The sequence below is a fragment of the Gymnoscopelus braueri genome, assembly GCF_963280865.1.
Source record: "Gymnoscopelus braueri genome assembly, chromosome: 19".
In the NCBI taxonomy this organism is placed as follows: domain Eukaryota; kingdom Metazoa; phylum Chordata; class Actinopteri; order Myctophiformes; family Myctophidae; genus Gymnoscopelus; species Gymnoscopelus braueri.
Window position 1 is genome coordinate 22,782,460 of NC_137621.1, and position 13,383 is coordinate 22,795,842.

A 13,383-nucleotide genomic window follows, 5' to 3' on the forward strand; every position below is an offset into this window, starting at 1 on the left:
CCTCTGAAAGAAATGCTGAATACTCAGCCTTAGAGTCACACCCAGTGGAACACCTGATGTCCGAAACACCTTCCGTTTTAACAATTAGCTGCGGTGAGGGAATTTGTGCAGCCAAAGCGGCCGGTTTGATTGGTGCACCACTTAACATCTTCTCTCTAGCTTTGAGAGCAAAACACTCCTTTTTCCAATGCCCACTTTGATGGCAAAAATGACAAACATTAGGGTCATCCTGTTTCCCTGAACTATGTTCAACTTGGAAAAACTTGAATCCCCCTGCCCCCCAAACCGTTTTTCCGTACGCACTGGACCACCGGTCTGATGCGTGTAGTCACCACCAACTACCTTTTTGTGTGTTAAACAGTATTCATCAGCCAAGATGGCTGCTTCTTGGGGTGTTTTAACTTTTCTCTCAGTTATATAGGTAGCAATATTAACTGGTACAGTTTTTTAATTGTTCCAGCGTTAGTAAATCACAAAGCTCTTTGAATGTTTTAACCTCTGACGCTACACACCATCGGTTAAACTGGACCAACATCTCTCTCACAAATTCAACATACGTTTGATCTTCATTTCTCCTCCAATTCCTAAAACGTTGTCGATAAGCTTCTGGTACCAATTCATATGCCCGCAACACTGTACTTTTAACAACTTCATATTTTTGACTTTCTGCTATGGATAACGAAGCATAGGCCTCCTGGGCCTTACCTGTGAGAACACATTGAAGAAGTAGAGTGCGCTCACCATCAGACCAGCCCCTGGCGTCTGCCACACGCTCAAACAGGGAAAAGAACAAATCCGGATCCAGCTCTGAAAACTTGGGAAGTAATTTCAAATTAGACCCCACATTGAATTGCTTTGCTTCACGAACACTCAACTTCAATTTCTCCTGCTCCAATTCTAACTTTAGCAATTCAGTCTTTTGTTTAATCTTTTCCATCTCTTTCTCATGTTCAAGTTGAATTTCAAGCAATTCCTTTTGTTGTTCAAAGCTTAACTGCCTAGAAAAAACTGAAAATGTTTTACCATCTTCCCCCTCGTCCTCCAATAGTACCTCCTCCGGTAACACGTCCTGTGTCACCAAGCTGTCAATCAGAAATACCTTTACCTTAAATTTGACCCGCTTGTCACGGATCTCAACTTTGTAGTGTTCTGCTATTTTTAACAGTTGCTCTTTTGTGCATTTATCTATTAGCTCCACAGAGGGAGCCTGAATAAACTCCTCGACCAAACTCATTTTTCCTTTAAAAAAAAAAAAAAAACGTGCAAAGGTCTAAACCTTAGGAAAAAAAACAAACACTGATTCCCATATGGAGAACCACTGTTGAAAACTACCAGGAGCTGGAACCCCAAGGACTAAACCACTCACAAAATCCAAAAACCTGCACCGTAAAAAAAAAAGTTCCTACTGCTCTCTCCCCCCCCAACCAAAATACCAACTATGTGCGTCTCCCAAAACAATTTGTTCAAACTAAGAACAACCGCAAACAAGCAAAGCCTACATTTACCAAATTAAATGGTGTGATATCAAAACGCAAGTTTTATTATCACTAGTTTAGGCTAAAAAGTGACGAGCCCCCATCTTGTCATGAACTGACTCAAATCATGACAAAATTGGGAGACGACACACAGGAACTTAACTTTAAATGTATTTATTTGTAACCAAAAGAACCAGAAAGTTATATTTAAATAGAATGGGGTGTGTATAGTCAGTGGTATCAGTAGTGTAGTGCATGTATGGATGTGTGAGAATGTAGTGTATGTGCAAGGTGCAGAAACAAGGTAGAACTAAACTCAAAAGGAACCAAAAGCAAAACAATGTTTCCTGTGTAGGAGAGAGAGACAGAATGGCTTTGACCAGCCTGGTTAAATACTCCAGCAGGTGATTGGAGTCAGGTGTGCCTCGTCGTCTAGGCACACCCCTGCAGGCTGGTCCCCTCCTCCTACACAGAACCAGAACACCATTATTATCACAGCAACACTAGACACAAATAGGATGGGTCATCACAGAACTTGGTCTTTGGGGGTTCAGCAGGACTATTCCATTTCACTCACTGGTGGTGTTTCTCATTGACAGTAATGTTAATCTACTAATTTGTTGCTATTTAGATTTTTTGGGGAAATAAATAAAGCTATAGGTAAACAAATGATCAACCAGCATTCATCGTTGCCCTTCTTATTCAACCTCGGCGCACAGCTTGTATTGGCTCGGGCTGATGAGCTCAGTCAATGACGAATGCTCAGGTAATCTATACACAGTAAATCATATCCGCTCTGATCTGCATACTGACACACAAAGGGGCGATTGGGGGGAGTTACAGCCAACGCTCCCTTGCTAACAAATCGAGGACGTAATTAACAGTCTGGCGACAGCATTACATACATCAAGCACCCAGGTTCCATTTGGAGCTTGGCGTCACTTGAAGGTATCTCACGTGTGGAAATTGATTGTGATTAATGAGCTATTTGTCTGAACTTCATGGGGTTTCACAAAATAAAGTGGGAGGAGAAAACTGAATGGACAGTCAAAGTCACTCAAAGACGTATGTCATGGGAACAGGTCCACTCAAGGGGAATGTGTTTGTGGCCTCTAGTCTCCAATGAATAATTCTATCAAAGAAGCTTTGAATGCAGATGCCTTTGTCTTTGAATGGTGATTTATTTACCGAAACATTTTACAAATGTTCTTTCTCTCTCACTCTCTCACACACACGCACGCACGCGCGCACGCACGCACGCACGCACGCACACACACACACACACACACACACACACACACACACACACACACACACGGATAGTGGTGATTTATAAGTTAAGGGACCTTTGCCTAGGCTTCTCAGAGGAGCACTGCAACTAAAGACACCCAGCTGATAGTGTATCTCTATCTGTGGTTCAGAACCTACAAAACACTATAATTACATACACATGTGAGCTTCGCCTTTCGCCAATCCCGAATGTTTACCTCAGCAAATAATGATGTAGGTTAGGGTGGCAGAAAGGCTTACTCTGTGGTAGAGGCCAATAATTGACTTTGTTGTATATCTTGGTGATAGTGCAATTTGTCCTCTGGGAAATTTGCTGCATTCATCGTTTTCCGATTAGCCAACTCACTATTGTTACTGTAGGGTTTGTAACAGCTGATTTAAGCAGTCACACCTGGCCAGAGTGAATTAATTAGACTCTGGTCTGGGTGTGACAATACACCTGGGCATGATGGTTTTCAGCATATAAAAAAACAGGCTTCTCTGTCCCAGCATTGAACCACTTGAACCCCAGTATCCATATTCTGCCGGGAACATTAGTCAAAAATAAGTGATCTACAAGCTCACAATAACACGTCACAATGCGATGTGCTGTGAGCTTGTAGATCGTCTATTTTTGGCAAAGAGATTTGATGTAGACAGAAAAAAAGAGGTCCAAGTGCAGAGCCAACTCATGTCCAGTTTACTAAGTCTAGACGGTTTAAAGGGGAAATCCACCCATTTTCAATATTTAACTATGTCATTAATATAGCATAAAGGAGTTGTGTGGAAATAAGAAAAAATTAAAAAAAAAATTAACATTGCAAAAAAATGTAACATTGCAAAAAAATTAACATTGCAAATTACACCATGATGAGTCATCACAGTGTAATTTGCAATGTTAATTTTTTTGCAATGTTAAATTTTTTTGCAATGTTAATTCTTTTTTAAATTTTTTCTTATTTCCACACAACTCCTTTATGCTATATTAATGACATAGTTAAATATTGAAAATGGGTGGATTTCCCCTTTAAGTGGTTGACCCCTTCCCCAGGGCCTGGTGTGATCGTTTCTTTCAAACCTCTCTAGCAGGGAATAAACACTTCCTCATCCGGAGCCAGTTGGGTCCATAGACTGGGCTCAGTGAAACAAACGCCCCTGTGTGCTTGTGATTGTGCCTCACAGACATGGGCACTCAAAATAGCAGATCTACAAGATCTGCTATTTTGAGTGCCCATATCTGTCCTGCACTGCTAATGCATGGGCATTGGGCACAACACAAGACACATGTTCTCTCTCTCTCTCTCTCTCTCTCTCTCTCTCTCTCTCTCTCTCTCTCTCTCTCTCTCTCTCTCTCTCTCTCTCTCTCTCTCTCTCTCTCTCTCTCTCTCTCTCTCTCTCTATGTCACTTGCACACACACATACTGTACCAAAACACAAACATTTGCACACATATAATGTATAACCCAAGGTGAGGTGGGCTAGAACATACAATATCAACCACCTTCCTGTGCATCCGTTACCCTCTTTCGGTTTCTTGTGCATCACTGTAATTTCAGACCATGGTATTGGCAGAACATGTTTTCGTTTGTAGAATAAAGTCCCCGCAGTGAGAAGACACAAATGTATCACCATTATTAAGGAGAGGAAAACACAAAAAATACACAAAATGAAAACATAATTTAATATACTGTGATTTAGTTTCAAATCTGAATGGTTGGCCTCAGTTTAAATTGTTCATACCTTTACATGTACCTCTACAGTTCTTTATTACTAGCAAAGTAGCAAAGATTTACCATTGCAATCATGTTTTGCTGTGTACTGTGGCTACCTACGAACAGTATATGATGAGTGAGAGAAACTACTTTTCACTGTCCCAGCAGCGCCTGTGTGACTCCTGTTATCGCCCATCATCTGTAAATACATTATATTGCAGCACAGCAAAGTAGCAAGCTGCATTCAATCTCACACTGGCCCTGAAAGTGCTATTTTTATGTAGGTAATAAGGTATCCAATAAGCTTCAGCCACCACAATATATCACATGCAAGCACAGCACTATAGGCCCTTTTTCCGCCTTTATTTTTTATTCATCTTTTTATATTACTTGAGGGAGTCTATACACACTGAAAAATAAGGGTGGATAATATATACAGTCAATCAACAGTGAATATTTTTAGTATATACAGTATACAGTCTATTAAATGAGTAGTTCACCCAAAACATTACTTATTGTCCATCAATTAAACACCCCATGAAGCCTTGAATTCATGGAGATATTTAATTTTTTGTCGCATTCCTCCTAAGCCAATAATTTGATGACTGGCGGAGTCTCTGGTAGGAGACTTGCGGACTCTCCTACCGGAGACATTAGCAACCGAAGAAATCTCCGTGAATTCAAGGCTTCATGGGGTGTGTAATTGATAGAAAATAAGTAATTTTTTAGGTAAACTACTCCTTTAACAATGACTGAATAAAAGTGAGTCTCACAACAGTTATCCTTGACAGGCATCTGTCAAGGTTCTGTCAACACGTTCTGTAGTATATTCCAGCAGTCCATGTGTAAGTGTGTCAAGCAGAAGTCAGTAATCCAAAAGAACAGAACAGAACAGACATATGGAGGTCAGGCCTGGTTGTGGAGCCTGATGGCTACTGGCACAAAGGACTTCACTATAGTGTTATCAAGTCAATCATTTTTAGATTAAAAACATGTCTCCACTACATTGTTTCTTTTTTTTTCTCATTGGAATGCCTGATTGTGCCTTTACTCCTTTTGCACTCCTTAAACTTTATGCATACTGAGGTTATGTCATCTCAAATTACATTCTATAATTGCAGAAGCCCGACTGGAACATGCAAGGTTTGTAATAGTAAGCCATCTGGTTGCAATATATCCATTCCCTCATTGCTCCAACATTGCAACATATCCTGTGCTGTTCATCTAGTAATTTTGTCACATTCTGCTGTTTGCATTGAACCATGCACACAGATCTTTTGAAAATAAGATTCCATACTAGCTCATTAAAACCGTGAAACCGGGTGTCTTTTTAGATTTTAACCACTTTAACCATATGTTATACTTTGGTTATCCACAAATAGTAGATCTACAAGGTCATAGAGTCACTTCTATGACCTTGTAGATCTGCTATTTTTTAAAAGTTTTGAAAATTTGTGCAAATCTTTATATATTTGTTTGTAAAGCGAACATTTTTAAATCCAATCTTTGCTTCTGGGGGTCCCTGGTGGCCAAATACATATAATTTTGACAAGTTTGAGTTTTCAAGTTTGATATAGCAACATACGTTTTTCAGAAAACTGTTACGATTTAGAAGACATTAGAATCTGCCTCAGGTCTTAATGGGTTAAAAGGACAGTGAACCTACTGTACAATGTACTGCAGCTTCTATAGGGCCTATATGTTCTGTGCTATAACACAAATTGCCTCTCTGAGGACAGTAACGTTTTCTAAGTCTAAATCTATAGAACCTCATAAGGGTTTAAAGTTGCACCTCACCTTTTGGTCAAAGTCAAAATTTTGGCCGTATTTCAGTCCCCCCACGAACGTTGCCTCAGGCACACCGTTGCGCTTCTGATTAATATGTGGGTCTGCTTTTTAGTTATTGTAGTTGTACCCTTGCATATGCAACTGACAGCTGTAGCGAGTGACCGAAAATAGGACGTCCTCAAATGAGGGCAGATCCCTGATTGTAAGGATGGAATGAGAGGATTCTCATAAATGGTCCAAAACCAAAAAATACTCACACTTTTCAAAAAGAATCACTGTTGAGGTGCTGAGGACTGGACAAGGTAATTGACACCTTAGAGCAGTCTTAACAAGGTGAATGACATCAGCTGGAGGGGCTGGTCTGACTGTATTTGTAGTGCACTCCCCATCCACTGGCCCGGGGCACAGCCCGAAGAAAGAGAAAATAAAGAGAAAAAGAAAAACGTGGGACAAGACAAAGAAGACTAGACTAGGACAGCAAGAACTCAGTCACACTGTTGGAGGGAGTAGAGGCTAAACACACACACACACACCCCCACACACACACACACACACACACACACACACACACACACACACACACACACACACAAAACAGCAAAGTCACAGTCGCCCGTCCTTACTGTGCTAGACCGTGGAGTCTTCATATACAACTGGCTGTCAGATGGGAGTGACCTGGAGCTGGGAGATTGGTCTAAAAAGTTCCACCAGGAGGTGCAAGACCGTTACGGGCTTTGAACCCCTCTGTTATTCTCCCTATACACAAATGAGTTGAAATACAACAACAAAGACTTCTCTCTCATAAAGTACGCGGACGGCATGGCCCTGGTTGCCTGCCTGCAGGATGTTTCCCTCTTACTCCCAGCACATCGACCGTATTGCCACCTGGTTTGACAGCAGCTTCCTTGACCTTAATGTCACTAAGACCAAGGAACTGTGCTTGGGAGGGGGGTCAAGAGCAGAGGGCTCAGGGTCCATCTTTAGGCCTGTTACTATGAGTGGGGGGGAAGTGGAGCAGGTCAGTGATTTTAAATATCTGGGAACGACCATAGATAATAAACTCACCTTTCAGACCAATGCAGACAACATCTACAAAAAGGCAAGGCAGCGGCTTTATCTTCTCAGGAAACTGAGAAGTTTTAATGCCAGTAAACACACCCTGACCATGGTCTATAGATCACTCACTGAGAGTGTTCTCACTTTTAACATCGTGTCCTGGTTTGGGAACCTCTCAGTTAGAGATAAAAACAAGCTCACCCAGGTAGTCAACCAGGCAAGTAAGATCATTGGAGACAAACAATTGCAACTTCAGGACATATACAACCGCTCCATAATCAAAAAAGCAATTCAGATTTACACTGATTCTACCCATCCTCTTTACTCTGAATTTGACTTGTTGCCATCAGGCAGGAGGCTTAGGGCAAAACTAGCAAGAAAGAAGGGTTACAAAACTTCGTTTGTGCCAACTGCTGTGGACATTTTAAATAAGAAAATGTTTAGATAGTCTAATCGCCACTGCTCATGACCACTGTTGTTGTGTTAATGTGAGTGCATTTTTATATAGTATTTTAATGCACCTATTGCACATATTTTTGTAATGTTTTATTGTTGTAACTGACTGCTGGTGTGCCAAAGACAAATTTCCATTTCATGTCAATTTAATGGACAATAAAGTTTCTTTATCTTTATCTTATCTTTATCTTATCTTAAATGTCACTCTACGCTTCACTGGGAGCCAGTGGAGAGAGCAGAGACAAGGGCCGGTGAGATGTGCTCTCTTAGCTTGGTGCCTGTATGCAGAATTTTGGATCAGCTGCAGACGTTTGCAGCGAATCCAGCATAGAGGACGTTATCGTAGGCGTAGTCCATCCGTGAAAAGATTAGCATGAGGACAACTCTCAACAGGTCACTGGAAGAGAGCAAGGGGTTTATGTAGGAGAACTACAGGAAACATGGGCTGTAGTCCATTGTAGTCCAGGAGGAACTGACATTCACCTCTGTGATGTCATAGGGGTGGCAACCAAGGTTCAAGGTTCAAGGTTACTTTATTTTGTCTCCCGTGGGAGAAATTTGTCTTGGACACACAGACCAGCAGCATACACAATACCATACAGTACAAGACAAAGACAAAAACAAAAACATAAGCACACAGTGACATGTACAATCCGTTTTTCCTAGTCATCACCCTCCATAATAATAATAAATGATAATAACCACCTCATCCAGCATATTGTGCAATAAGACCAACACCTTAGCACACCTCAAAACCTTCTGCCCTGCCGTCTGCCCACCGCAAGGACATCATTGAGGAGTGTAATTGACATAGGGACAAAGGAGTACTTGTACCTATTGTAGTTGAACGCATGGGTCCCGTACCTTACCTGACGCAGTAACCTATACTCAGTGTGTAACCATGTACGTAAAGGGGAAAAAACACAAAACACACTCCAACATCATGTTTCACTTCACTTCATTAAAACGGGATTTGGGTGCATAATCGTTGAACACATGAACCCTTTTAACTGTTTGCTCAGAGACACCGTGACCATCCAATTCTCAAACTACCCACTCAGCAACAGCCATCATCACACTGAAGTTTAACTGCAAAATGTACCACCATGTATGGCTAATAACCAGCAAACAGACCTTCCTCCAAATATGGAAACCTTTTTGCATCGTACAACAGCCAACATTCTCTTCAAAGGCCACAGTGTCCTTGCATGACATAGAACACTTCACTCTATTCTGGGCATGTCATATAAGGTGAACAGTCAGCAAAAATAGCAGAACCGCAAGCTCACAATATGTCACGATGCATTGTAAACTTATCGATCGGTTATTTTCAGCAAAGAGATTTGATGCAGAGGGAAAGAATGAGATCCTGGGGGACCCTGGTCAAAGAAGTAGGGTTTAATTTGTTAAACACAAATATTCTAAGCATGTCTAGCGGTGGCTTCTTCCTAACAATCATAGAAATGTCCTACTTCTCCTACAGGCATCGTATATAACACTGGTTCTCAACGTGGGGTCTGGTCCCCAGCTAAATCATTGGTACTGTAGATAGGAAGCATGCAAATGGATCCATTTGGATCCATTAAGTACACTTCAGAGTTAAATTAACACTGAGGATTTTGCTGTGTAGATTGGGGTCCCAGAGATAAAAATCATATCAAATGGGGGTCAGTGGCCTAATCCCTAATACTGGGGGTCCTTGAATTAAAAAGGTTGAGGATCACTAGTCTGTAGAAATTTGACAATCCAGTAATAGCCTATTGATCATCAATGGTGTGAATGTCTGGGCAAGGCGATGAGAAGTGACGCAGTGTCACTTTATTGACTGTGGAGGTGAGACCTAATGTCTCTAAAACAAGTTTCATGTTTGTTTGTTTGTGTGTGTGTGTGTGTGTGTGTGTGTGTGTGTGTGTGTGTGTGTGTGTGTGCGTGCGTGCGTGCGTGCGTGCGTGCGTGCGTGCGTGCGTGCGTGCACACAGCTGCACGTGCATGTGTTTGTGCTTAATACCAATGTGTGTATGTGTTGAGTGCAGTGAAATAGTGAGAATGAGAGGAAATGACAGGACCAATGCCCAAAGGATAGAAAAGTGCTATTAGCGCACATCATTGGTGATGGTGGTGGTGATGGGTGAAAACATGGTGAAAACAGGAGGTGTTAGTCACTTAAACCCTTTATACTTTGTCTTACAACAAATAGCGAAAATGGCCGATCTACAACCCTATGCATTGTGAGCTTGTAGATCAGTAGAATTTTGAGGTATTTTTTTACTTTACTGGAATATTTCCCACGTTCAATACTTTTACTTCTACTCCACTACATCTCAGAGACAAATATTGTACTTTTTACTCCACTACAATTATTTGAAAACTAGTTACTTTGAAGATTTTGAATATTATTACAAAACATACATTAACCACTTCAACCCTATATATACTTTGGCTATTTGAAAATAGCCGATCTACAAGCTCACAACGTGTCGCTTGTTCCTGGTTAAATAAAGGTTGAATAAAAATATATAGAGAGAGAGCACTGCATGTTGGTTGGGTACAGCTGCACTTGATTGATTGATTGATTGAATACTTTATTTAGGAGCACATGAACTAAATAGGATTAAAAAGCCCATGAAAGCCTAATGGCTTGTTTCAAATGGGGTCCTTTTGTACTCAATTCATAGTGACATTAAATGACAGACAGATATAGGCTTCACTACTATGCAGAACATCATATAAACAGTTTGGAATTGAAAAATAAGAAAATATATATATGTACAGTAAGAAAATATGTATTGGTTCAGCACCAATCATCTTGCCAAGCTCCACACTAAGATGGCGGAAATTAAACGTATTCTCTACATGCAGTTATAGAACCTGTACCTGATAATTACAGTAGATCTGTTATTTTCACTATTTTCGAAAATGTTTCGATAATGACAAAAATAGGTATGTATAGTTAGTTTGTACGTAGCATAGGAATGAACAAGGGTCGAGGACAGAGGGATGGGAAGGATCAGGGAAGGAGGGATGAACGGGTCAAAGGAAGTAGGAGGAATAAGAATGCGATGAAACGATGAGAGTGGTCGAGGATGAGGGACGAAAGGATGATGGACTGAAGGTTGGAACGGAAATTAAAAGTGTGTATGAGGCACAACCTTTGTTCCCCAACATTAATTACATAATTTGTCAGATGCTCTGATCTGACAGCCAATCACGTCGTAACAGCAAGGATGTGTCTAACAAGGTGCCTCATGTAGGACCCCTCAGAATGTTATGGAAATAATATATATCCAGTCGAGCTGAAGCTGATAAGAAATAATGTTTATTTGTCGAGTCCAACCGCATCAAAAACAAGCATGTTTCTCCTCAATGTCCTGTCCCCCTGTAGCCCAAGAGGGCCTGTACCCTGAGCTCACTCTAGCTGCTCCTCCCAGTCTGGTGTCCCCTCCAAGCTCTCTTAAAAGAAGTCCCTCTCATATCTTTTCTCAGTGTCACTGTCTTTATACCTCTCTCCCCAAGCCAGGCCCAGGGCAGGGGTACCATGAACAAGAAACAATAGGTGTGGCATGGCCATTTACATAACTTACATAGAGTAGGAATAAACACAAAGGATGGGTCTTACCCCCTGGCCAGGGAAAAACAGTGCTTTGTCCCCTGAAAGGACACCCACAACAGTGGGTGTGAGGCGAATGGCAACTTGTGATAAGCAAACGATCAAGAAATGGTACATCAATATATGACAGTCCAATATTGCCATAACAAGAACCACTAAACCAAACTGTTGGATGCTAATGGTTTACTGTAGTGGTGGAAAAAAATTTTTTTAGTTAAGTAAAAGTATCAATACTGCAATATAGAACGCACGCGCACACGCGCACGCACACACACACACACACACACACACACACACACACACACACACACACACACACACACAACCTATCACTCTATTTCAGAAGCAGCCTTGCCCCTTGTTCCTGTCTCTTGTTTGTCCTATGATTGTCCTGTTCTTTTTCCCTTCTGTCTTGTCTGACAATGGGAAGAGGAAAAAACAGGTCAACAGGTCAACTAAAAAAAATCATGTCAAAGACCCCCAAATTGATACAATATATTTGGCCACATAACCCCCATTTTAAAAGATTTTGTGCCAGGGACCCAATAAGAGAAGATTTGTCAAGATTTGTCTAAATATTTCGAAAATAGCAGATCTACAAGCTCACAACGCGTCGCGATGAGATGCGTAGCGAGCCTGTAGATCTGCTATTTATTTTCAAATAGCTGAAAACTAAAAAGGGGCTTGTATTAACAGTTTAACTGTTCCTCATTTTGATGGGAACTCCCATCAAGGGCCCCTGGGGGTTTTGAGATCCAGTGATATAAACAACGGTATTTATAGTTTACGATGATAAGCTACGTAACCTCTAAACGAACCCCCAATGAGAGCTTTTTTACAAGGGTACCCAAGCTGATCACTGATCTGTTGAGACTGACTGAAGAATAATGTTGAGCCGGATATAGACTCCATACGATTCAACCTTTATGCACTAATGCACGTCAAATGAAATTGATGGCTTGTTTTATGGACTGACGTTGATGGCACATCCCAATCACTTAGCACACACACACACACACACACGCAGGCACACACGCTAGGCTACTGTAGTTCTCTCTCTTACCCTCTTCTCTTCTCTCTCTCTTCTTGTCTTTTTCTCCCCCTCTTTTTCTATAATGGGAAATAATATTTTCTATAAGACAAAGTGAGACCATAATATGAAAACAATACACAGGTTATTTGGATTAACCAATTCTCATTGCCACCTCAGCAAGTTTTCCTGTAAAATATGAAATACCAGAAAGCTGCGATTTGAGTGGGGTTGCCTTAATTCAATTTGTGCCTGAATTCAATTTCGTACTCAGGGCTGGGCAGTACACAGGGGAAAAGGAGGGGAACAGTATCCCCATAACACACAAATAATTCAGGGCAACCCAATTGTTTAGCATAGATTTCGGGGCGAAATGGGAAGGAACACCACAATTTCACCTCCATGCTATTCTATGCTTTTGAAGAGTGACTGCATTAATCTGATGTGAGATCCGTTTCAAAAATTTGTTTCTCGTGGTTTGTGAAATTGCTATGACATTGTCAGGAACAGGTGTCAAGTGCAGGAGCTCAAAACAGATGCAGGAGATGTGATTCACATGAACTTTACTTTACTATGGACAATGCACATTAACAACAATGACTGAACTCAAACATAACACTTAACACTGGCAACAAGGAACCTGACACATGACTTATGACCCAACACTGGGCATTCTCAGAAACACTTCTTTCATAGTCTCAGGAGCTCGTCATCCAACCAGGCTCAGCTGGTCCTCACAGGTAACAGCACTCAGGGCAATCAGCAGTGGTGTAAAGTTATTTGAGTAGGCTACTGTAGCCTACTTTTAAGTACAATTTTGAGGTATTTTTACTTTCTTAAGTATTTACAATTTTCAATACTTTTACTTCTACCCCACTGCATCTCAGAGGAAAATATTGTACTTTTACTCTACTACAATTATGAAAACTTTAGTTACTAGTTACTTTGTAGATTTTGATTATTATTACAAAATGCACTAACCACTTCAGC